The following is a 25,497-nucleotide window of genomic DNA, read 5'->3' as shown; positions in this document are numbered from 1 at the left end:
TGTTAATACCACATTTTATATATTAGGTAGCACTTCTGTAACTGTATTTAGTTGCAGAACCCCACAGGTTAGTAGTCTGTTTATAAAGATTAATAGTTTCATTTGTTTTGTTTTATATTTTTTTCTAACAGTTCAGGTTACTGGATGGCAGGATACATGTTCATGAAGAGATTGTTTATTCTTGACTCCTGGCTCCATTTTGATTGTGAATTATTCTTTGGTAAGCTGTAACTTATCTCCTACTGTAAAGATATCTAGAGTAAATATTATCACCTACCTCATGAACTTCAGGTTGTGTTAGATTGTTAGTTAAGTTTATTACTGTGTTCAGATGTGTCTGCACTACTGGGAGACTTTTTGAGAATCCATGAGTGAATTTAGTTAATCTGTGAATTTCTTTAATTTGGGAGTACAACTTATTGTGTTGCTATAAAATTTGAATCAAAGTTATCTTTCTAGAGGGGCTACCATGGCTTAGTAGCTGTTGTGCCACATTGTGAATCCAACTTTGTGACTTGTTGTTACAAAAACTCATCTGATTTGTTATTCATATGGCAATACCTGATCCAGGCTTTATAAAGCAGGGTGAAATGTAATCTATTCTTATTTATGGTTAAGATTTTTACTTATTTCTTTCTTCAAAGTCCAGATTGTACCTCTATTTAATTACCTGATAAAATTGGGGTGACAGTTGTTGTCATGGTTAAAAGTTTATATGTGTGACCACCGAAAGTCTAATTATGATATAAAACTGTGTAGAATGAGATAAAATATTCTTACATGTACAACTAATTTAAATAAACAAAAAAACTACCAAGCAATTGATTTTGAGACAAGAAACAACTAAATTATCTCCAGAAATAATTTGGCCATCTTTCTATTACAACAGGACTGTTGAACATAAGTTACCTAAACCACTGATGATTAAAACAAAATACATTAATCTTGTGGTAGCTGAAACTCTAGAACATTCTCCACCGGCTGTGATCAAAAATTTTGATAAATCAAACTTGATTCTTGCCAAGAAGTTTATGCTTTGTTAGAAAAAATTTGAATATCTACATTTTCCCTGCTTAGTGGTTCATGGTAGTATGTACAAAATAAAACAACCAAAACTTACATATTTAGGTATTGTTATCCTGAAAAGACAGCCCATCGCCATAAGCTGTTTGATATTAGCCATGATTATATTAATTTCTAGAATTTATTACTAATTTATGATGTGAAAATAACATTTAATTATTCATTTTTTCAGAATAGGTAGATTTTATAATTGAAAAAATGTATATTTATACTTAATTAACTTGTATGTACAGTAAATTATGGCTGACTTTAAATATTTGCTACATAATTGAGATACAAATGCTCATAAAACTTTAGGTAAACAAGTATTTATATTCTTAAATCTTAAGTTACCTGTAGAATCATTCAAACAATGAATCTTGGGTTATAATACAGTAAAACAAACTTAACATGAAGAAGCTACTAATGACTTTGTTTTAACCGCTTGTCCATGTGCATTATTTTCTTAATATATAAATAATAAGGCTATCTATGGATACTTTTTTTCTGTGATCATGAGGTTGAACATTTTTCTCACACATTAGTCATGTTTATCTCTGGTTCGAACACTTACAGCATCCAAACATGACAAGGTAAATATTGCAGACCATTAGAATAAACTGTGGGGAGATTTGATGGCATGGTATTATTTCCTAAAAAATTCTAGTGTTAAACTTCTAATAAATTGGCTGTATAAGGCTGGCTAGTTATTCTAATCAGTTTTGTTGTCTACAGTCAATACTTTCTCCGGCATTGTTTTTCTTTGTTTTCTGAATTTACTAATTTCATATGTACTTGACAGCTTTACCAATTTATTATGATCAGTTGCATACCATAATACAAACAGAATCGGTGTTACTTGTTAGAGTAAAATAACTTGGTAAATTTTCTTTATTTTATTTTTTCAGAATAATTTTGACTAAGATGTATTTCTTTTTAAAGTCACTATTTGTAGAAGCTATACAAACAAATCCATACTATTATAGTTATATTTTTAATGTCATAATTTTTTTTGACTACAAGATGTGTAATAAGATTGAATAGTTTTAAAAGTAGGCCTAGGTAGTTTTAAAAATTTGAAGTTGTGTTTTCTGAAAACAATCAAAAGCAAATATAAATGCATCGCTTGGTGAAGCATCACAAAGATGGTTGTTTTTGTCTGTTTTTTTGTTCTATTAAGTATTGTGTATTGGTATTTAATTTAATTATTTGAATGATTAGCTGGTAGTTAAGTTTATTTGAAAGAAGTGAAAAGTGGGAAGTTACTTGTATGTAAACATACATACATGGTATTTTTACTTTAGAAAATGATAAGGTAATAAAATTATTTTCCAACATGGACTGGACTTGAATTATTCTAAATATTAACAAACATCGCATAGCCTTTTCCTGTTGACAAATCAGAAGTGATGCTGTTAGTACCACAATCAACCATCTACAATTTCCATTGTTGCAACAACAAAACACGCATAGTTTTTCCGTTGACAACTAGAAGATGGTGTTAGTATCACAATCAAACCACTGCAATTTCCATTGTTGCAACTTAACAAACACGTACAGTTTTTCCTGTTGGACAACCAGAAGTGATGCTATTAGAATACAATCAAAACCACCGTACCTTCCATTGTTGCAAACTTAAGAAACACGTAGTTTTTTCCTGTTGACAACCAGAAGTGATGCTGTTAGTACTACAATCAAAAACCACTACACTTCCATTGTTGCACTTACCAAAACACGCCAGTTTTTTTCCTAAGTTGACAACCAGAAGTGATGCTGTTAGTACTGTAATCAAACCACTACAATTTGTTGAGCAATAATGCAACTGAACGAAGTACAACTGAGTTACGTATTGCCTCAACAATGGAAATTGTAGTGGTTTGATTGCAGTACTAACAACGCATCACTTCTGGTTGTCAACAGGAAAAACTGTACGTGTTTGTTAAGTTGCAACAATGGAAATTGTAGTGGGTTTGATTGTAGTACTAACAGCATCACTTCTGGTTGTCACAACAGGAAAAACACGTGTTTCTTTAAGTTTGCTTTCAATAAAAATTGCAGTGGTTTGATTGTAGTAACTAATAGCATCACTTCTGGTTGTCAACAGGAAAAACACTGTACGTGTTTGTTAAGTTGCAACAATGGAAATTGCAGTGGTTTGATTGTAGTACTAACACCATCACTTCTGGTTGTCAACAGGAAAAAACTTCATGCGTGTTTGTTAAGTTGCAAACAATGGAAATTGTAGTGGTTTGATTGTGGTACTAACAGCATCACTTCTGGTTGTCAACAGGGAAAACTGTATCGTGTTTGATAATATTTAAGAATAATTCAAGTCCAGTCTATGTGAAAATAATTTTATTACTGCCTTATCATTTTCTAAAGTAAAAAATACCATGTATACCATGTTTACAGCAGCAGTAACTGCATCTACATCTCTTTCAAAATAAACTTAACTTCATAGCTAATCATTCAAATAATTAAAATTGAAATACCCAATACAATACTTAATGAAACAAAAAAAACAGACAAGAAACAACCATCTTTGTGATGCTTCACAGAAACGCGTGCATTTATAATTTACTTCTTTAATTGTTTCAGAGAAAACACAACTTCAAATTTTAAGAACTACCTAGGCCTACTTTTTAAAACTATTCAATCTTATTACACATCTTGTAGTCAAAAGAAGTTATGACATTAAAAAAAATATAACTATAATAGTATCGTTGTTTGTATAGACTTCTACAAATAGTGACTTTAAAAAAGAAATACATCTTAGTCAAAATTATTATCTCTGAAAAAATAAAAATATAAAAGAAAATTTACCAAGTTATTTTACTCTAACAAAGTAACACCCATTCTGTTTGTATTATGGTATACCTTCAATCATAATAAATTGGTAAAAGCTTGTCAAAACACATATGAAATTAGTAAAATTCAGAAAACAAAAGAAAAAAAAACAATACCAAGGAAAATATTGACTGTAGACAACAAAACTGATTATCAACTAACCATACTTATACAGCCAATTTATTAGAAGTTTAACACTAGAATTTTTAAATATAAAGTCTGCATCAGGTACTGCTAAATTAATATCAAAATAAGGAATGTGTTTTGTTACAAAGCTGGATTCACAATGTGGCCACTACCCTATGGCTAGCCCTCTAGAAAGATAAATCAATTAACAGACTACTTAGATAACTTCTATTAAAGCTTTATAAGAACACACTAACTTGGACTTACCATGGAAAGAATTCACAATTTAACAAAATTCACTCATTGATCCTAAAAAAACAAAATTTCTTACGATTTTATCACAACCTAAAGTTCATGAGGAAGATGACAATATTTACTCTAGATATCTTTATAGTCAGAGATAAGTTACAGCTTACCAAAAGAATAATTCACAATCAAAATGGAGCCAGGAGTCTAGAAATAAACAATCTCTTCATGAACATGTATCCTGCCATCCAGTAACCTGAACTGTTAGAAAGAATAAAACAAAAACAAATGAAACTATTAATCTATATAAACAGACTACTAACCTGTGGACGTTCTGCAACTAAACACAGTTACAGAAGTGCTACCTAATATATAAAAATGTGGTATTAACAGTGAATGTTAGAACAAAATGCTGTCTTCAAGAAACTGGGAAATGGTTTGACTTACAAAACTGTTTTCATAGTTTATGAAAACAAAAAATTAATGCTTAAAGTACAAGTCCACCAGAACAAAACACAAAACTCAATTCAATGATTAATTTTTTTTTTAAGTACAATAAAAAACAAAGGTCAAACCTGGATAGAAGTCGCACATACTGCATAACTTACATCAACTACCCCCTTACATTATATGTTAATCAACAACCATGAAAGTACCATTTTCCTTCTGTACATCAGGTCATCCTATAAGTGATGCCCAAAAAATTTAATTCAGAAAGTTCATCATCATTTCTGTCTTTGTATTTACTACAAATTACTTTAATTACTACAATATTTGGTAGAATGTGTAAAAATGTTCAGACAAATAAAAGAAACTAACCCAACTCTACTTTTTCAAATCATTAATCAAATAAACCCTTATAAAGATGGATGTGCTTGAGGAACACATTAGGTATATAATTATTTATGAGTTTACAAAAGGCAATAGTGCAGCAGAAACTACATGAAACATTCAAGGTGTTTATGGTGGGGAGTCTCTCAATGAAAGAAAATGTCAAGGTGGTTTCAGATGTTCAGATCAGGTGACTACAGCTTAAGTGATGCTCCACATTCAGGTCTTCCTGTTGAGTTTAATGAGGACTTGCTGCTGGCTGTACTTGATGAAAATTATGCTGTAACAGTTGAAGAACTAGCACAGAAGCTTAATTCAACCCATTCAACAGTCTACTGTCATCTGCAACAGCTTGGAAAGGTGTCAAAACTTGGAAATGGGTCCCACATGATTTGACAGAAGCCAACCTTAGAGCAAGAGTGGACATTTACACTTCTCTACACTCTCATGAACGTTACACTTTTTTGACAGGTTAGTGACTGAAGATGGAAAAATTGATATATTATACAAATGGCTCAGTGCAGGTAAACTGGCTAAAGTACAACCAAAAACTGACCTCCACCCTAGGAAAGTCTTGTTAAACTTTTGGTGGGATATTGGTGTGATCCACTAGGTTGCTGCCACTCTATATAACAATTATATGAAACTTCTAACAGTTAGAGCACTTGAATGTTGCACTGAAAGGAAAGAGGCCTGCTTTGATTAACCACAAAGGTGTTGGTTACACCAGGATAATGCACAGCCCCATACAACAAGGATCACATCTGCAAAGATTGAAGAACTAGCCTGTGAGAAACTTCCACATCCTCCCTAATTCTCCAGACTTTGCCCCATCTGATTATGATCTATTCCAAAGTTTGCAGAACTATCTTGGTGTAAAAGAGATTGGAACACATGAAGATGTCAAAACTACCATCACTATATTCTTTTCCTCCAAACCCAAATATTTTTATAGAAGTGACATTCAAAAGCTTGTGAATCATTGGCAGGAAATAATAATGGGACATATACTATTGGTTAAATAACATTAAAAGCTTTTCAAATCCTTTATATTTTTCTAAACCTAAAATCAGACATTAAATAAGGGATGACCTCACAGAAGTGGTTATGTCCATAGTTTCAGTTCAGTGAAACAAGTGAACTTCATAATTTGTACAAGGGTGTTCAATATAACAGCTAGCCAGGAACAATCTACAGAATACTGCTAAACAAAGTAGTGTAACTGTTCATATTACAGAACATATCTGTCATTAACTAAAAGTTAGAAGGTGGTTTGAATCGGTAATGAAGAAAACATTATTATATATGTACATTTCAACAAGATTATGTTAATTTAGATACAAAAAAACATTTATGTTCCAGAGTTTTTCCGCCCTCAAGTCTATAACGTGTGAAACAAGAGGGAGGATAGAACAATGGTGATTACTTTCCAACAACATACAAGGAAAACCATCATCAGAGAATCATTAAAAGTTATGAAAAGTCACTAGGTTACCAATAATGCTGTTGGTTACAGAACAGAACTAGAGCCATTACAGGTTACAGTTAAACTTACTGTAAAAACCTTAAACATGAAACCTGAATTTGTCTCAATGTTATCAAATAGTTCATGTTTGCAAAAAATTATTTTTTTATTCATTGAAAATGTTAAGATGATATAATGTAGCATTCTTGCTTTTAACAGACTGGCCACATTTTAAAGTTTCATATTATCTAGACCTACACACACACACACACACACGTTTCCAATACTTCTAATTAACACCATTTTGACTAATAATCTACTTATAATAAGAAATAACTTCAGGACATTTTCTTTCAATACATTAGATCTTGAAGTAAGGGCATTGTAACTTGGTTATAGATAAACTGTTTCAATTTTCATTCATAAAAACAAACTTAATATGACCATTCATTATATTTAGTGAATTACACATTAATATAAACAACTGTTGGCCAACATTATGGTAAAATTTGTTTGTGTGCAAAATCAAAGATAAAAAAGTGGGACAACTAGAACTTTACCAAACTTAAATTCCTGATGATTCTAGATTTTGTCAGGTTTGTGGTAACACATTTTTAAAGTATAAATCAAATATACTGAACTGCATATTTAAACTGGCATTATACTGTTGTAAAACATTAGTTCTAGATGAGACTTTACAGAAATATAATGGTATGCAAAATAAGTTTGACAGTTGAAAATTATAAAACACAGTAATATCACACTGTCACAACATACTAGAAACCAGTGTAGACAAAGTTTTATAAAACACAGTAATATCACACTGTCACAACATACTAGAAACCAGTGTAGACAAAGTTTTATAAAACACAGTAATATCACACTGTCACAACATACTAGAAACCAGTGTAGACAAAGTTTTATAAAACACAGTAATATCACACTGTCACAACATACTAGAAACCAGTGTAGACAAAGTTTTATAAAACACAGTAATATCACACTGTCACATCATACTAGAAACCAGTGTAGACAAAGTTTTATAAAACACAGTAATATCACACTGTCACAACATACTAGAAACCAGTGTAGACAAAGTTTTATAAAACACAGTAATATCACACTGTCACAACATACTAGAAACCAGTGTAGACAAAGTTTTATAAAACACAGTAATATCACACTGTCACAACATACTAGAAACCAGTGTAGACAAAGTTTTATAAAACACAGTAATATCACACTGTCACAACATACTAGAAACCAGTGTAGACAAAGTTTTATAAAACACAGTAATATCACACTGTCACAACATACTAGAAACCAGTGTAGACAAAGTTTTATAAAACACAGTAATATCACACTGTCACAACATACTAGAAACCAGTGTAGACAAAGTTTTATAAAACACAGTAATATCACACTGTCACAACATACTAGAAACCAGTGTAGACAAAGTTTTATAAAACACAGTAATATCACACTGTCACAACATACTAGAAACCAGTGTAGACAAAGTTTTATAAAACACAGTAATATCACACTGTCACAACATACTAGAAACCAGTGTAGACAAAGTTTTATAAAACACAGTAATATCACACTGTCACAACATACTAGAAACCAGTGTAGACAAAGTTTTAAAATTCACTTAGAACTCAGTTCAAAATATAAATTTTATTTCACAGACATCCTTACAGACTGAGAAGTTTTATTGTTAAACTATAAATGTATCAACTTACAAAATTTCAATACCAGAACAACTTGAAATTCGTAATGTCCATAAGTGTGAAAATGTTGTAATAAAGAAGAGAGCTTGTCAATCACAATGGTTCCTAATTCACCAAATATTTAATGTTAAGGATGTCTTTTATTTTCCACTAAGATGTGGTTGTCTGTACACGTCAATAAGTAACTTTGCCACATGATAATGTACTGTCGTTCTGTCAATTAACATCTACCCTTTTATACAAAGTTAATCAAATCTATAATTGTAGTAAAACATTGATAAGTCTTATACTGAGCAAACTGAGAGAAACTCCATTAAAATCTGTAGATAAATACATTCTAAACCAGTATTAAACATAATATTGTACAGAATCTAAACAAACAAATCACAACATGAATAACAATGGCATTAAAACTATTGGATGAATACAATAAATACATTTGTTCTCACCTGTGACACACAAAGAATTTATCAACAGTGTCTCTAAGATGTTGATACACAGTAATGACAGTGGTCACTACGTAGGGGCATCCTTTACCTGAAACAAACTCAACTAGTTAGAAGTTAATTTAACTGTCTTTAAAAAAGTAAAGTAGAAAACTATAATTATTAGTTTATGTGTACTACAAGAAATAATCCATGTCCCAGAGTAGTTCCGCCCTCAAGTCTATATCAGTAAACTAGAGGAGAATAGAACAATGGTGATTACTTTCCAACATCATAATAGGAAACCCATCATCGTGGAATCATTATAACTGAATAATCACTAGGTTACCACATTATGTTGTTGTACACAACAGAACATTGCCCATTATATGTTACAGTTAAACTTACTGTCTAAAACCTTAAAGTTTAAAGTAATTAACTGGTTCATGTATAGATTGTATTTTAAAGTTGTGATGTTAAAAATGTTTTATTTGTAATATGTACAGACATCATTTCAAAGTTTGCTTTAGTTCTTTCTACTTGTTGTAAAAAACAATTTCCAAGAATACTAACTTATGTTTCTTGCATCAAATTACTATACAAAATAACCATTATGATGAACAAAGCAATGAATGACAAGATATATGAAATCAGAATTAGTTTTAAAATACTCAGACACAAAAACTATAAATTAAATGAAGTTACCACTAGTTAAACAGTTAACACCAACAGAATATTTAAAAAGAGAAATTTCAAGTGAAGCAAATAAATGATACACACACACAATTGTATCTCCAGTTCACCAATTAAATGATCTAGTCTGATTTGTCTCAGACAGCTCAAGCATCATTACTTGTACATGTAGTTAACTACAACCCATAAGTGGAAAAAATGTCAGCCATATAACATATCCAGTGCCTGTGATGCTTTCAAAGTTTAGTGGGCATTTATATCTCATGGCATGCAGCAAAAATATAAAGTCTGCATCAGGTACTGCTAAATTAATATCAAAATAAGGAATGTGTTTTTGTTACAAAGCTGGATTCACAATGTGGCCACTACCCTATGGCTAGCCCTCTAGAAAGATAAATCAGTTAACAGACTACTTAGATAACTTGTATTAAAGCTTTATAAGAACACACTAACTTGGACTTACCATGGAAAGAATTCACAATTTAACAAAATTCACTCATGGATCCTAAAAAACAAAAATTTCTGACGATTTTTATCACAACCTAAAGTTCATGAGGAAGATGACAATATTTACTCTAGATATCTTTATAGTCAGAGATAAGTTACAGCTTACCAAAAGAATAATTCACAATCAAAATGGAGCCAGGAGTCTAGAAATAAACAATCTCTTCATGAACATGTATCCTGCCATCCAATAACCTGAAGTGTTAGAAAGAATAAAACAAAACAAATGAAACTATTAATCTTTATAAACAGACTACTAACCTGTGGACGTTCTGCAACTAAACACAGTTACAGAAGTGCTACCTAATATATAAAAATGTGGTATTAACAGTGAATGTTAGAACAAAATGCTGTCTTCAAGAAACTGGGAAATGGTTTGACTTACAAAACTGTTTTCATAGTTTATGAAGACAAAAAATTAATGCTTAAAGTACAAGTCCACCAGAACAAAACACTAAACTCAATTCAATGATTAATTTTTTTTTAAGTACAATAAAAAACAAAGGTCAAACCTGGATAGAAGTCGCACATACTGCATAACTTACATCAACTACCCCCTTACATTATATGTTAATCAACAACCATGAAAGTACCATTTTCCTTCTGTACATCAGGTCATCCTATAAGTGATGCCCAAAATTTAATTCAGAAAGTTCATCATCATTTCTGTCTTTGTATTTACTACAAATTACTTTAATTACTACAATATTTGGTAGAATGTGTAAAATGTTCAGACAAATAAAAGAAACTAACCCAACTCTACTTTTTCAAATCATTAATCAAATAAACCCTTATAAAGATGGATGTGCTGAGGAACACATTAGGTATATAATGATTTATGAGTTTAAAAAGGCAATAGTGCAGCAGAAACTACATGAAACATTCAAGGTGTTTATGGTGGGGAGTCTCTCAATGAAAGAAAATGTCGAAGGTGGTTTCAGATGTTCAGATCAGGTGACTACAGCTTAAGTGATGCTCCACATTCAGGTCTTCCTGTTGAGTTTAATGAGGACTTGCTGCTGGCTGCACTTGATGAAAATTATGCTGTAACAGTTGAAGAACTAGCACAGAAGCTTAATTCAACCCATTCAACAGTCTACTGTCATCTGCAGCAGCTTGGAAAGGTGTCAAAACTTGGAAAATGGGTCCCACATGATTTGACAGAAGCCAACCTTAGAGCAAGAGTGGACATTTACACTTCTCTACACTCTCATGAACGTTACACACCTTTTTGACAGGTTAGTGACTGAAGATGGAAAAATTGATATATTATACAAATGGCTCAGTGCAGGTAAACTGGCTAAAGTACAACCAAAAACTGACCTCCACCCTAGGAAAGTCTTGTTAAACTTTTGGTGGGATATTGGTGTGATCCACTAGGTTGCTGCCACTCTATATAACAATTATATGAAACTTCTAACAGTTAGAGCACTTGAATGTTGCACTGAAAGGAAAGAGGCCTGCTTTGATTAACCACAAAGGTGTTGGTTACACCAGGATAATGCACAGCCCCATACAACAAGGATCACATCTGCAAAGATTGAAGAACTAGCCTGTGAGAAACTTCCACATCCTCCTAATTCTCCAGACTTTGCCCCATCTGATTATGATCTATTCCAAAGTTTGCAGAACTATCTTGGTGTAAAAGAGATTGGAACACATGAAGATGTCAAAACTACCATCACTATATTCTTTTCCTCCAAACCCAAATATTTTTATAGAAGTGACATTCAAAAGCTTGTGAATCATTGGCAGGAAATAATAATGGGACATATACTATTGGTTAAATAACATTAAAAGCTTTTCAAATCCTTTATATTTTTCTAAACCTAAAATCAGACATTAAATAAGGGATGACCTCACAGAACTGGTTATGTCCATAGTTTCAGTTCAGCAAAATAAGTGAACTTCATAATTCATACAAGGGTGTTCAATATAACAGATAGCCAGCAACAATCTACAGAATACTGCTAAACAAAGTAGTGTAACTGTTCATATTACAGAACATATCTGTCATTAACTAAAAGTTAGAAGGTGGTTTGAATCAGTAATGAAGAAAACATTATTATATATGTACATTTCAACAAGATTATGTTAATTTAGATACAAAAAAACATTTATGTTCCAGAGTTTTTCCGGCCCTCAAGTCTATAACGTAAACAAGAGGGAGGATAGAACAATGGTGATTACTTTCCAACAACATACAAGGAAAACCATCATCATTAGAATCATTAAAGTTATGAAAAGTCACTAGGTTACCAATAATGCTGTTGGTTACAGAACAGAACTAGAGCCATTACAGGTTACAGTTAAACTTACTGTAAAAACCTTAAATATGAAACCTGAATTTGTCTCAATGTTACCAAATGGTTCATGTTTACAAAAAATTATTTTTTCATTAAAAATGTTAAGATGATATAATGTAGCATTTTTGCTTTTAACAGACTGGCCACATTCTAAAGTTTCATATTATCTAGACCTACACACACACACACACACATTTCCAATACTTCTAATTAACACCATTTCGACTAATAATCTACTTATAATAAGAAATAACTTCAGGACATTTTCTTTCAATACATTAGATCTTGAAGTAAGGGCATTGTAACTTGGTTACAGATAAACTGTTTCAATTTTCATTCATAAAAACAAACTTAATATGACCATTCATTATATTTAGTGAATTACACATTAATATAAACAACTGTTGGCCAACATTATGGTAAAATTTGTTTGTGTGCAAAATCAAAGATAAAAAAGTGGGACAACTAGAACTTTACCAAACTTAAATTCCTGATGATTCTAGATTTTGTCAGGTTTGTGGTAACACATTTTTAAAGTATAAATCAAATATACTGAACTGTATATTTAAACTGGCATTATACTGTTGTAAAACATTAGTTCTAGATGAGACTTTACAGAAATATAATTATGTAAGACAAGTTTGACAGTTCAAAATTATAAAACACAGATAAGTGACAGTTCAAAATTATAAAACACAGTAATATCACACTGTCACAACATACTAGAAACCAGTGTAGACAAAGTTTTAAAATTCACTTAGAACTCAGTTCAAAATATAAATTTTATTTCACAGACATCCTTACAGACCAGTGTAGACAAAGTTTTATTGTTAAACTATAAATGTATCAACTTACAAAATTTCAATACCAGAACAACTTGAAATTAGACAAAGTTTTAATGTCCATAAGTGTCCATATGTTGTAATAAAGAAGAGAGCTTGTCCAATCACAATGGTTCCTAATTCACCAAATATTTAATGTTAAGGATGTCTTTTATTTTCCACTAAGATGTGGTTGTCTGTACACGCCAATATAAGTAACTTTGCCACATGATAATGTACTGTCGCTCTGTCAATTAACATCTACCCTTTTATACAAAGTTAATCAAATCTATAATTGTAGTAGAACATTGATAAGTCTTATACTGAGCATACTGAGAGAAACTTCATTAAAATCTGTAGATAAATACATTCTAAACCAGTATTAAACATAATATTGTACAGAATCTAAGCAAACAAATCACAACATGAATAACAATGGCATTAAAACTATTGGATGAATACAATAAATACATTTGTTCTCACCTGTGACACACAAAGAATTTATCAACAGTGTCTCTAAGATGTTGATACACAGTAATGACAGTGGTCACTACGTGGGGGGCATCCTTTTACCTGAAACAAACTCAACTAGTTAGAAGTTAATTTAACTGTCTTTAAAAAGTAAAGTAGAAAACGTCTATAATTATTAGTTTATGTGTACTACAAGAAATAATCCATGTCCCAGAGTAGTTCCGGCCCTCAAGTCTATATCGTAAACTAGAGGTAGAATAGAACAATGGTGATTACTTTCCAACATCATAATAGGAAACCCATCATCGTGGAATCATTATAACTGAATAATCACTAGGTTACCACATTATGTTGTTGTACACAACAGAACATTGCCCATTATATGTTACAGTTAAACTTACTGTCTAAAACCTTAAAGTTTAAAGTAATTAACTGGTTCATGTATAGATTGTATTTTTAAAGTTGTGATGTTAAAAATGTTGTATTTGTAAGATGTACAGACATCATTTCAAACTTGTTGTAAAAAACAATTTCCAAGAATACTAACTTACGTTTCTTGCACCAAATTACTATACAAAATAACCATTATGATGAACAAAGCAATGAATGACAAGATATATGAAATCAGAATTAGTTTTAAAATACTCAGACACAAAAACTATAAATTAAATAAGGTTACCACTAGTTAAACAGTTAACACCAACAGAATATTTAAAAAAGAGAAATTTCAAGTGAAGCAAATAAATGATACACACACACAATTGTATCTCCAGTTCACCAATTAAATGATCTAGTCTGATTTGTCTCAGACAGCTCAAGCATCATTACTTGTACATGTAGTTAACTACAACCCATAAGTGGAAAAAATGTCAGCCATATAACATATCCAGTGCCTGTGATGCTTTCAAAGTTTAGTGGGCATTTATATCTCATGGCATGCAGCAAAAATATAAAGTCTGCATCAGGTACTGCTAAATTAATATCAAAATAAGGAATGTGTTTTTGTTACAAAGCTGGATTCACAATGTGGCCACTACCCTATGGCTAGCCCCTCTAGAAAGATAAATCAATTAACAGACTACTTAGATAACTTCTATTAAAGCTTTATAAGAACACACTAACTTGGACTTACCATGGAAAGAATTCACAATTTAACAAAATTCACTCATTGATCCTAAAAAAACAAAATTTCTTACGATTTTTATCACAACCTAAAGTTCATGAGGAAGATGACAATATTTACTCTAGATATCTTTATAGTCAGAGATAAGTTACAGCTTACCAAAAGAATAATTCACAATCAAAATGGAGCCAGGAGTCTAGAAATAAACAATCTCTTCATGAACATGTATCCTGCCATCCAGTAACCTGAACTGTTAGAAAGAATAAAACAAAAACAAATGAAACTATTAATCTTTATAAACAGACTACTAACCTGTGGACGTTCTGCAACTAAACACAGTTACAGAAGTGCTACCTAATATATAAAAAATGTGGTATTAACAGTGAATGTTAGAACAAAATGCTGTCTTCAAGAAACTGGGAAATGGTTTGACTTACAAAACTGTTTTCATAGTTTATGAAAACAAAAAATTAATGCTTAAAGTACAAGTCCACCAGAACAAAACACAAAACTCAATTCAATGATTAATTTTTTTTTAAGTACAATAAAAAACAAAGGTCAAACCTGGATAGAAGTCGCACATACTGCATAACTTACATCAACTACCCCCTTACATTATATGTTAATCAACAACCATGAAAGTACCATTTTCCTTCTGTACATCAGGTCATCCTATAAGTGATGCCCAAAAATTTAATTCAGAAAGTTCATCATCATTTCTGTCTTTGTAAACAAAATTACTTTAATTACTACAATATTTGGTAGAATGTGTAAAAATGTTCAGACAAATAAAAGAAACTAACCCAACTCTACTTTTTCAAATCATTAATCAAATAAACCCTTATAAAGATGGATGTGCTTGAGGAACACATTAGGTATATAATGATTTATGAGTTTACAAAAGGTAATAGTGCAGCAGAAACTACACGAAACATTCAAGGTGTTTATGGTGCGGAGTCTCTCAATGAAAGAAAATGTCGAAGGTGGTTTCAGATGTTCAGATCAGGTGACTACAGCTTAAGTGATGCTCCACATTCAGGTCATCCTGTTGAGTTTAATGAGGACTTGCTGCTGGCTGTACTTGATGAAAATTATGCTGTAACAGTTGAAGAACTAGCACAGAAGCTTAATTCAACCCATTCAACAGTCTACTGTCATCTGCAACAGCTTGGAAAGGTGTCAAAACTTGGAAAATGGGTCCCACATGATTTGACAGAAACCAACCTTAGAGCAAGAGTGGACATTTACACTTCTCTACACTCTCATGAACATTACACTTTTGACAGGTTAGTGACTGAAGATGGAAAAATTGATATATTATACAAATGGCTCAGTGCAGGTAAACTGGCTAAAGTACAACCAAAAACTGACCTCCACCCTAGGAAAGTCTTGTTAAACTTTTGGTGGGATATTGGTGTGATCCACTAGGTTGCTGCCACTCTATATAACAATTATATGAAACTTCTAACAGTTAGAGCACTTGAATGTTGCACTGAAAGGAAAGAGGCCTGCTTTGATTAACCACAAAGGTGTTGTGTACACCAGGATAATGCATGACCCCATACAGCAAGGATCACATCTGCAAAGATTGAAGAACTAGCCTGTGAGAAACTTCCACATCCTCCTTATTCTCCAGACTTTGTCCCATCTGATTATCATCTATTCCAAAGTTTGTAGAACTATCTTGGTGTAAAAGAGATTGGAACACATGAAGATGTCAAAACTACCGTCACTATATTCTTTTCCTCCAAACCCAAATACTTTTATAGAAGTGACATTCAAAAGCTTGTGAATCATTGGCAGGAAATAATAATGGGACATACATTATTCGTTAAATAACATTAAAACCTTTTCAAATCCTTTCTATTTTTCTAAACCTAAAATCAGACATTACTTAAGGGATGACCTCACAGAAGTGGTTATTTCTATAGTTTCAGTTCAGCAAAATAAGTGAACTTCATAATTCATACAAGGGGTGTTCAATATAAAAGCTAGCCAGCAACAATCTACAGAATACTGCTATACAAAGTAGTGTAACTGTTCATATTACAGAACATATCTGTCATTAACTAAAAGTTAGAAGGTGGTTTGAATCGGTAATGAAGAAAACATTATTATATATGTACATTTCAACAAGATTATGTTAATTTAGATACAAAAAAACATTTATGTTCCAGAGTTTTTCCGCCCTCAAGTCTATAACGTAAACAAGAGGGAGGATAGAACAATGGTGATTACTTTCCAACAACATACAAGGAAAACCATCATCGTAGAATCATTAAAAGTTATGAAAAGACACTAGGTTACCAATAATGCTGTTGGTTACAGAACAGAACTAGAGCCATTATAGGTTACAGTTAAACTTACTGTAAAAACCTTAAACATGAAACCTGAATTTGTCTCAATGTTATCAAATGGTTCATGTTTGCAAATAATTATTTTTTATTCATTGAAAATGTTAAGATGATATAATGTAGCATTCTTGCTTTTAACAGACTGACAACATTCTAAAGTTTCATATTATCTAGACCTACACACACACACACACGTTTCCAATACTTCTAATTAACACCATTTCGACTAATAATCTACTTATAATAAGAAATAACTTCAGGACATTTTCTTTCAATACATTAGATCTTGAAGTAAGGGCATTGTAACTTGGTTATAGATAAACTGTTTCAATTTTCATTCATAAAAACAAACTTAATATGACTATTCATTATATTTAGTGAATTACACATCAATATAGTGTTGACAAACATTATGTTAAAACTTGTTTCTGTGCAGAATCAATGACAAGAAACAGAGAAGCCACCAGACGCTTCCTGACACTTCTAGATTTGTCAGGTCTTGAAACTGTTAGAAAATTCAAGCTGTACAAAATGTTTTCTGTATCTCGTGATTTATGTTAAAAATGTTAGAGAGAAACCATTAACACAATGGACAGAAGAGAAAAGTTGAAGTCTACTCTCAACATGTTAATATAAATATCACACTTTGGTCATCTATTGGTCATAAATTGAAATACTAATAAAGTTATTAAATCAAAGAGAAAATATACTCACATTAAATATGTTAGTTCAAAAGTGTAGTGATACCTATAGAGATACAAGTTAGTTTATATGTGTAGTTAATACAGACTTGGTGATTTCTTTCTCTAGTTTGCTGATACAATAATTTCAAGTTAAAACATTAATAAAAGATTACATTAAACTCTTCTTTATAATAAAACAGTAGCTATATTGTCCTGCTCCAAGTTCATATGATTGTTCACACTATCTGGTTTTAATACAATTTCACATTATAACCTTTTAGTCACCTGTTTAAAAGTTATCAAAGCAACGTATCACCATACAATTCAACTACAGTCATTTTAGAGGTAAATAAATCCACACATTTCATGAAATGCATATTGATTTCTGGAAATGTTGTTCATGTTGAATTTCATGCAAAGTTACGCAAGGGCTATCTGCACTAGCCATCCCTAATTTAGCAGTGTAAGACTAGAGGGAAGGCAGCTAGTCATCACCACCCACCACCAACTCTTGGGCGACTCTTTAACCAATGAATAGTGGGATTGACCATCACATTATAATGCCCTCATGGCTGAAAGGGCAAGCGTGTTTGGTGTGACGGGGACTCAAACCCGCGATCCTCGAACTAGAAATATTAAAAGTACACATTTTGAGTTTACTCATCCCACAACCATTAATCTGTTTGTGTTTCAAAGCATACAAGTAAACAACCAATCATCTTAAATACACCAGGTAGCATTGAGGAAATATCTGTACTGCTTTCACATATTCAAGCTTTGGTTTTATTATCTAATGTTGAAAGCTCACTGTTTCCCCCCCTGCTGTTGTTAGTAGCCTCCCCGCTAGTACAGTGGTAAGTCTACAGATTTACAATGCTAAAATGAGGGGTTCTCAGTGGGTTCAATTCCCCTAGGTGGTCTCAGTAGATAGCCTGATGTGGCTTTGCCATAAAAAAAACACACACTTTCCTTAGCAAATTGCTAACTGTGCATTTGTTTGTTGTATGGATGAATAACTTTTGTGTAACAATTTCTTTGTGGTTGGAGATTTAACCACAAAGATGTTTGAATGCAGCAGTAAATATTACCATGATACTAAATCTGACTGGCCTCACAATGTAACAAAGAATATATAGGATTAGTGTAGCTGAAGCTAGATGCACTACAAGTGTATGTATAATAAACCTCATTAAGTATATGTACCTTCAGAGCTTTTCTTAAATTTCTTCTGAAAAATTTAAATCTATGGCTAACAAGTTTCTTCACAATATTACTATAACTTTTCTAACGTACAGTTTTACAATGCTGATTAATTGGCGTTAGCCAATAAGCTTATTCTGGTACAGCCAGAAGTAATGAACATATGACCCACGTGCCACAAAACATTCTAGCTATAAAAATGTGCTAACAATCAAATTGTATATTCAAAATATACTGTCAGAATAAAGTTGAAATTATCCTTTTATTTTAAGAAGAAATTCAGTGATTGTTCCAACAAACATCAATGAATTTAAAATTTTAGAATAAAAACCCAAAGTTATTTCCAGGTCTCCTCTGAAACTAAAGAAGTTTAAGAGGTCTATATGAATCAGGAGTAAAGATCTCAATATATGTACAAGTTATAAACTTCAAATACGCATCTGCTTCCAACATGGAGAAATTGCTTCTTGGTTCCTGCTCTGTTCCTTCAGGAAAAGAAAGTTCGTTCATTTCATACAGTGAGAAAGATTAAATATAAAAACGCTGCAAATAAATTACTAAAGTGAAAAATTCTTAGATGCGAGGTTTCAGCACTTGAAATAAAATATCCACGCACATCACAATTAACTGAAAAGTCAGTGAATGAATCGAGCTTTGATAACATTCTAGGATAGATCTTTCTTCATTATGGTTACCAAAGCTCTTGGAACATACCCAAATGCACAAACAACAGGCAATTATAAGGTTTGAAGGTCTGAATTATAAGTCTGAAGTCCTTTATTTTAGGGTTAAAAAATCGTTATAGGTAGACTTTAGGAAATTCCAAATTTTATTTGATAGTTAACAACTAATCATAAAATATCTATAATTGATATTTCACTACGTGTAATTTCACCAGGGGGTAATAAACTTTTGTTTCATTTTTATACCTCTTTCAATAAAATTATTAAACAATGCAAATAATATAATAAACAACCAACCTTGTTCAGAAATATTTACCACAGATACTAAAACGATATTTCAAAGAACGTGTTTAATACAGATTCAATTACACATTACGTTTAAGATGAATGCGCCTTTACAGTATTATGCTAATCGTAGTTTCTTCGCCATCTAGTGAAATTTTGTGAATGGCGGTAGCGAAATATAAAATTTAGCGCCAAGTTTATTTTTTTATCTTCTAAAATTCGGTTAATATATATCTTTCTTTTCTAAATGGTAAAATAATAATTATTAATGGTATTTACATGAGAAATTATGCCTTATATGGTCAATAATATAAATAATTATATTTTGTCATTTTGTAAATTTTGATATTTTTCAGACGTATGGAGTTCTGCCACTGTTGTCAGTCAGGGCCTACTGACAGAAGATTCAGAGAATATCTGTTAACAGAGTGTGTGTTGTGAATTTTTCCAAACCAAAGGCGATTAAACCGCTCGACTCGTAATCCAAGGGTGGCAGGTTCGAATCCCCGTCAGACCAAACATGCTCGCCCTTTCAGCCGTGAGAGTATTATAGTGTGACTGTCAATCCCACTATTCGTTGGTAAAAGAGTAGCCCACAAGTTAATGATGGGTGATGATGACTAGCTGCCTTTTCTCTATTTTTTACACTACTAAATTAAAGACGGCTAGCGCAGATAGCCCTTGTGTAGCTTTGTGCGAAATTCAAACTAAACAAACAAACCAATACAAAAATTACTAGTTTTCTTTATATTTAAATAAAAAAACAAAATATCTGATTATTTGTTTGTTTCCTACCTATAACAAAGAATAATAGAAACAGCAGAAGTGACTCGACCTTTAACAAATCCACTTTTATCCTTGTTCTCTGTTAAGGATGCTTGTTGGAGAAATTATAGAATCCATTCTTAGCAGCAGCAGCATAATCGTAATTTCGTATTTCTGTTAGATCTGATGTGTATTAAAGAAGAAGTAACTCTCAATAACCGCTGCACTTGAAAGTTGTTCAGGATTAGAGTAAATTAATTTATGATTTTTTTCTCCTTTTTACTATCTATATTTTTATATATGTAAAATCGGTTCGTTTGGATGGAGAATTTTTTTTTTTTTTTTTACGTAGAGGAGCGAACAACATCTATATTTTTGTGCATCAGCAAGACCAAGCAAGGGTTATACGTATACCAGAGTCTATTTTATTACTCATCAAAATTACTCATTGAAAACAATTTTTTTTAGGCAGAATTAGAGTAAATTAATCTACGAAACCTTGGGCGTGGACAAATACATCAGTCGAAAGGGTTTGACTTCCTTAGCCTAAAATTGTAATTTGGACTCACATCAGTCAAGAAATGACGGAGCTTTGGGCTTAAAGTTTGAACTTGAAAAAACAAACTCATTCTAAAAGCCAATATGTAGTGGCTAAAAGTATATTTCCAAAAAATTTGCTTCTTTTCCCAGAATTCCAAATCAAATATATTATTAGGCTGCTATCAGGAAAGTTTAAAAATACATGTGAGTAATATGTTCAAATGTGGGCAAATCTTCCATGAGAACGATGCTGCAACAATTTTTTTTTGTAATCTTTACTTAATTATTATTTGGAAATTACAAAACAAAATTTATAGAGCTTGAACCAACTGTGTAAACTTTTAAATAAAAGAAAATATCAACTTGCTCGAGCCACGAATGCTTTGTTTCGTTGTAAAAATTTGTAAGAAGCCCATTAGAATGCGGCGTGAATTCTTTTTATATCTGTCTGACTGGCATATAATTGCTATCTACGGGATTGAACCACGACTTACATCGTTATCTGCATTCACATACTTTCCATTTATTATTGTTTGAAATTACAATCACGTGACATTCGATTTTAACACCCTTTTCTGTAAGCAGTTAAATAATATTTAAAAACAACAACAACAATGACATTCAAAGAGTAAAACGTCTTATATTTATACAGTGTGTTGTGTGTTTTCTTATAGCAAAGCCACATAGAGCTATCTCCTGAGCCCACCGAGGGGAATCGAACCCCTGATTTTAGTGATGTAAATCCGGAGACTTACCGGTGTACCAGCGGTAATTTATATTAAATACCCTGATTATATTTGCTGCTACGAAATTTTTTTGACATACACGATCTAGCAAGAAAAAAATCATAAATAAAAATTTATCACGTAAATTGAATTTGTACTCTGTCAGTTATACACTGAAATAGTGATAAGTAAACACACTTGTCACTATTTAATTTTTTAATTTTGTGGCAATGTTTTCAGGCTTAGTTTCAGCGAATTTTCTCGATCTGTACGTTAAAACATGCAGAAACTATTTATCTTTCACAATATGAATTTCAAGTAAAAGTCTTCATTAAATAAAAGCACAAATTTAATTATTTTGTGTGTTACTCTCGTCGTTGGTTATTTGCAGATATCGCATGCGCGACAAGAAAACGTTTAGGTCTTTGAATAGAATTAAAAGGGTTTGTTTGTTTGTTCTTTGAATTTCGCACAAAGCTACTCGAGGGCTATCTGTACTAGCTGTTCCTAATTTAGCAGTGTAAGACTAGAGGGAAGGCAGCTAGTCATCACCACCCACCGCCAACTCTTGGCGACCGTCAGATTGCAAGTCGCACGCCTTAACACGCTTGGCCATGCCGGGCCTGAATTAAAAGGGATAAATGAACCTCCAAAAGTAATAATTGTGCTAATGATCTTGCTCGATACCTGTTCACCTTTCTTGCATTTAACATCTAAAAAGTTAGACTAAAATAAGTTTTGAACATAGTAATACCATAAGTAAAAATAAATACATGTGCTGTGGAAATCCCCTTTTTCAGGTATTTCAGTTTCGAACTATTTTATATACAAGCAAACAGCTAGTTTTTGAAACTGTGAAAATCAAGTTGCTTCTTTCAAGTTTAAGTCTATTTCAGTGACTAGAAAGATAGCTTTTTTTTCGTAAATCCAGACAATGACCGTTATTTTTCGTATGCCAGTGAAGACTTTTATCACATACGTTAACATATGGTTTTAATTGTTGTTAGTCTATTTTTTGAGTGTAAATTTAATGTATTAAGACGTGTTGTAGATTTTTTAAAATACAAAACTTCATTATTTTAAATTTTAATCTATACTCGTGAAATTGTAAAGTTTCAATTGGCTGGAAGTTTGTATCAACTAACGACTAGCCCCCTTCCCCCACGCTATTACAGCGGTAAGTCTACGGATTTACAACTCTAAAATCAGGGTTTCGCTTCCTCTTGGTGGGTGCAGCAGATAGCTCGATATCAGTGAAGGATTTCATATTGAATTTGTGCGTTTTGTTTTCAGATAGATGTAGTGATGGGTGGATCGATAGATAATATGGGAAAATAACACAAAAAAATATTATAAAACATTATTTTGTGAAAAAAACATCTTTCTATATAAAATTATAACCCTAAATAGTTATTAATTTGTTAAACACCTTGAATTGCTGCAAAAACAAAACAAAAAACAAACCGAATGACGTATTTGATAAAAAATTTCGTCAGGAAAAATTGATACAGACTATGGTATTTGTAAAACAAAAATAAAAAATAAACCAAAATTTTGATAAACATTAAAATGGGACATGTTTCTTTAAAAGCCCCAGTGTCTTAGCGATATGTCTGAAGGGTTTTGATATCTAGGACGAGTACAACACATATCACCTTTGTTTCCAGGTAGGATAGCAGTAAATCTACAGCTAGTAGCCCAATGTGGCTTTGCTTTAAGAGAATTAAACAAACATAATTATCATAAATTTACCACTGTTTAATGTTATTATCGTAAACCGTCCCTAATTAATTTGGAAGTGATGGGCTAAAGGGAAAGCAGTTAGTAAACATCACCCATCTAAAATGTCTTAGGCTACTCTTTACCAACAAATAATAGGATTAACCGTTACATTATGACGTCTTCGCAGCTGAAGAGACTCATTTTAAGGTGATGATAGATTTTTATTCCTCCTTATAAATATCTGGCAAATGGCGTAAATTTCTAGCGTTTCGTCAACTGACTAAATCACTCCACTTAACATCCTCAAGAACGATTTCACTGAATGCAAAATCCATTTATTATTAATAATTGAAATTATCTTTTTAAAACTTAAATTACTGTATCATCTCATTTCGATTGCATTTTAACACCAAATATCTCAACTTGTATTTAATATTGCCGTTAGATGGCGCACCGACTATTCGATGGATACTAATTTAAGGTTCGTTGTTTGAAGTTAAGCACAAAGCTATACAATGGGCTGTCTACGCTCTGCTCACCAGAGATATCGAAACCCGGCTTCCAGGGTTGTAAGTCCGTAGACGTACCTCTGTGCAGCTGGATACTTAATGTTTGTTGTTTAGCACAAAGTTACACAATGAGTTATCTTTGCCCTGCCCACTGCGGATATGGAAACTCAACTTTTAGACGTATAAGTCCTCAGACTTACTGCGGAGACATTGGAAGCTGCTGTTGAAGTATATAAATAAAATATTTAATGCGATTAACATTTTGGTAAATAATAACAAATTCTCGAAACAAAAGTCCTTCCGATCCTGTGTTAGAATAATATATAAATTTCATTATTAAAGACAGGTCAATATATTTTTGGGCACTTTTGGTTTTAACAGACACTTGTATTTCATGAAATTTTAACGACTTTAACAATAAGCACCAGGTGTCTGCTGAATTTTGTGCAGAGCTATACTAGGGTTACCTGTTCTAGACTAGATGAAGAGCACGTGCACTTCTAACTCGTAGGCTACTATTATCAGTTTAGTAGTCACTCTTATAACTCAGCAACGATCTCATCTTCTGGGGGTCGATGGCATCGGAATTACAGCGCCACAGTTTGGTAAACGTTTGTCCTCTATCAGGGCTTTTGTAAAGCCTGTTTTACTTTTGCCGCACTAAACATAATATAGATGTGGATAGACGGTGGATTATGACTGGATAGCTATACTGGATAAGAGTTGTGTAAGTTTCCAAGTTTTTTAGTTTTATAGTTGACATGATATATAAGTGACTTTAACAGTAATAAATACAAGCCATTTTCCAACATACACTGAACAATACTATTGTTCATCTCACCGTTATTTATGGTCATAAATAACTGATATTTTTTTTAGATCATGTGTTTACGTGTATTAGCACAAAGTTACTTAATAGGTTATTTTACCACGGGAAATCGAATACCCGATTTTAAAATAGTAAATTAAAAAAAAACTTATGTCTGATCCCATTGGGTTTGGTTTGTTCTGAATTTCGCGCAAAGCTACACGAGGGCTATCTGTGCTAGCCGTTCCTAATTTAGCAGTCTAAGACTAGAGGGAAGGCAACTACTCATCACCACCCACCGCCAACTCTTGGGCTACTCTTTTACCATCGAATAGGGGGATTGACCGTCATATTATAACACCCCCATGGCTGAAAAGGCGAGCATGTTTGGTGCGACGGGGACTCGAACCCACGACCCTCGGATTACGAGTCGAGTGCTTTAACCATCTGGCCGTGCCGGGCTTGATCCCACTGAGGCAAATATTTCTTCTTAAGAAAGAGGAGGATTTCTGATTTCTTTTATAACTTAACTTTTTTATTGTCTTTAAGACAGGCAGACGTTGAAAACATAAT

General features: G+C 32.3%; 1 long non-coding RNA gene across 3 annotated transcripts; it reads right to left on the bottom strand.

Annotated features, from left to right (window-relative positions):
- Positions 1-3,306: 3,306 nt before the first annotated feature.
- Positions 3,307-19,988, bottom strand: LOC143241946 (uncharacterized). 3 transcript variants are annotated; one of them, XR_013022356.1, is made up of 6 exons: positions 19,868-19,988; positions 14,810-14,900; positions 13,540-13,629; positions 10,039-10,124; positions 4,452-4,542; positions 3,307-3,358 (listed from the first exon to the last, which is right to left on the bottom strand). It is a non-coding gene; the product is annotated as an uncharacterized LOC143241946 (long non-coding RNA). The 3 variants fall into 3 exon arrangements; XR_013022357.1 differs by lacking the exon at positions 10,039-10,124; XR_013022358.1 differs by lacking the exons at positions 3,307-3,358; positions 4,452-4,542; positions 10,039-10,124 and adding an exon at positions 9,907-9,930.
- Between the last annotated feature and the right edge of the window lie 5,509 nt (positions 19,989-25,497).

The sequence above is a fragment of the Tachypleus tridentatus genome, unplaced genomic scaffold, assembly GCF_004210375.1.
Source record: "Tachypleus tridentatus isolate NWPU-2018 unplaced genomic scaffold, ASM421037v1 Hic_cluster_1, whole genome shotgun sequence".
In the NCBI taxonomy this organism is placed as follows: domain Eukaryota; kingdom Metazoa; phylum Arthropoda; class Merostomata; order Xiphosura; family Limulidae; genus Tachypleus; species Tachypleus tridentatus.
Note: the sequence above shows the minus strand (reverse complement) of the source record. Positions and strands in the feature narration are given on the sequence as shown.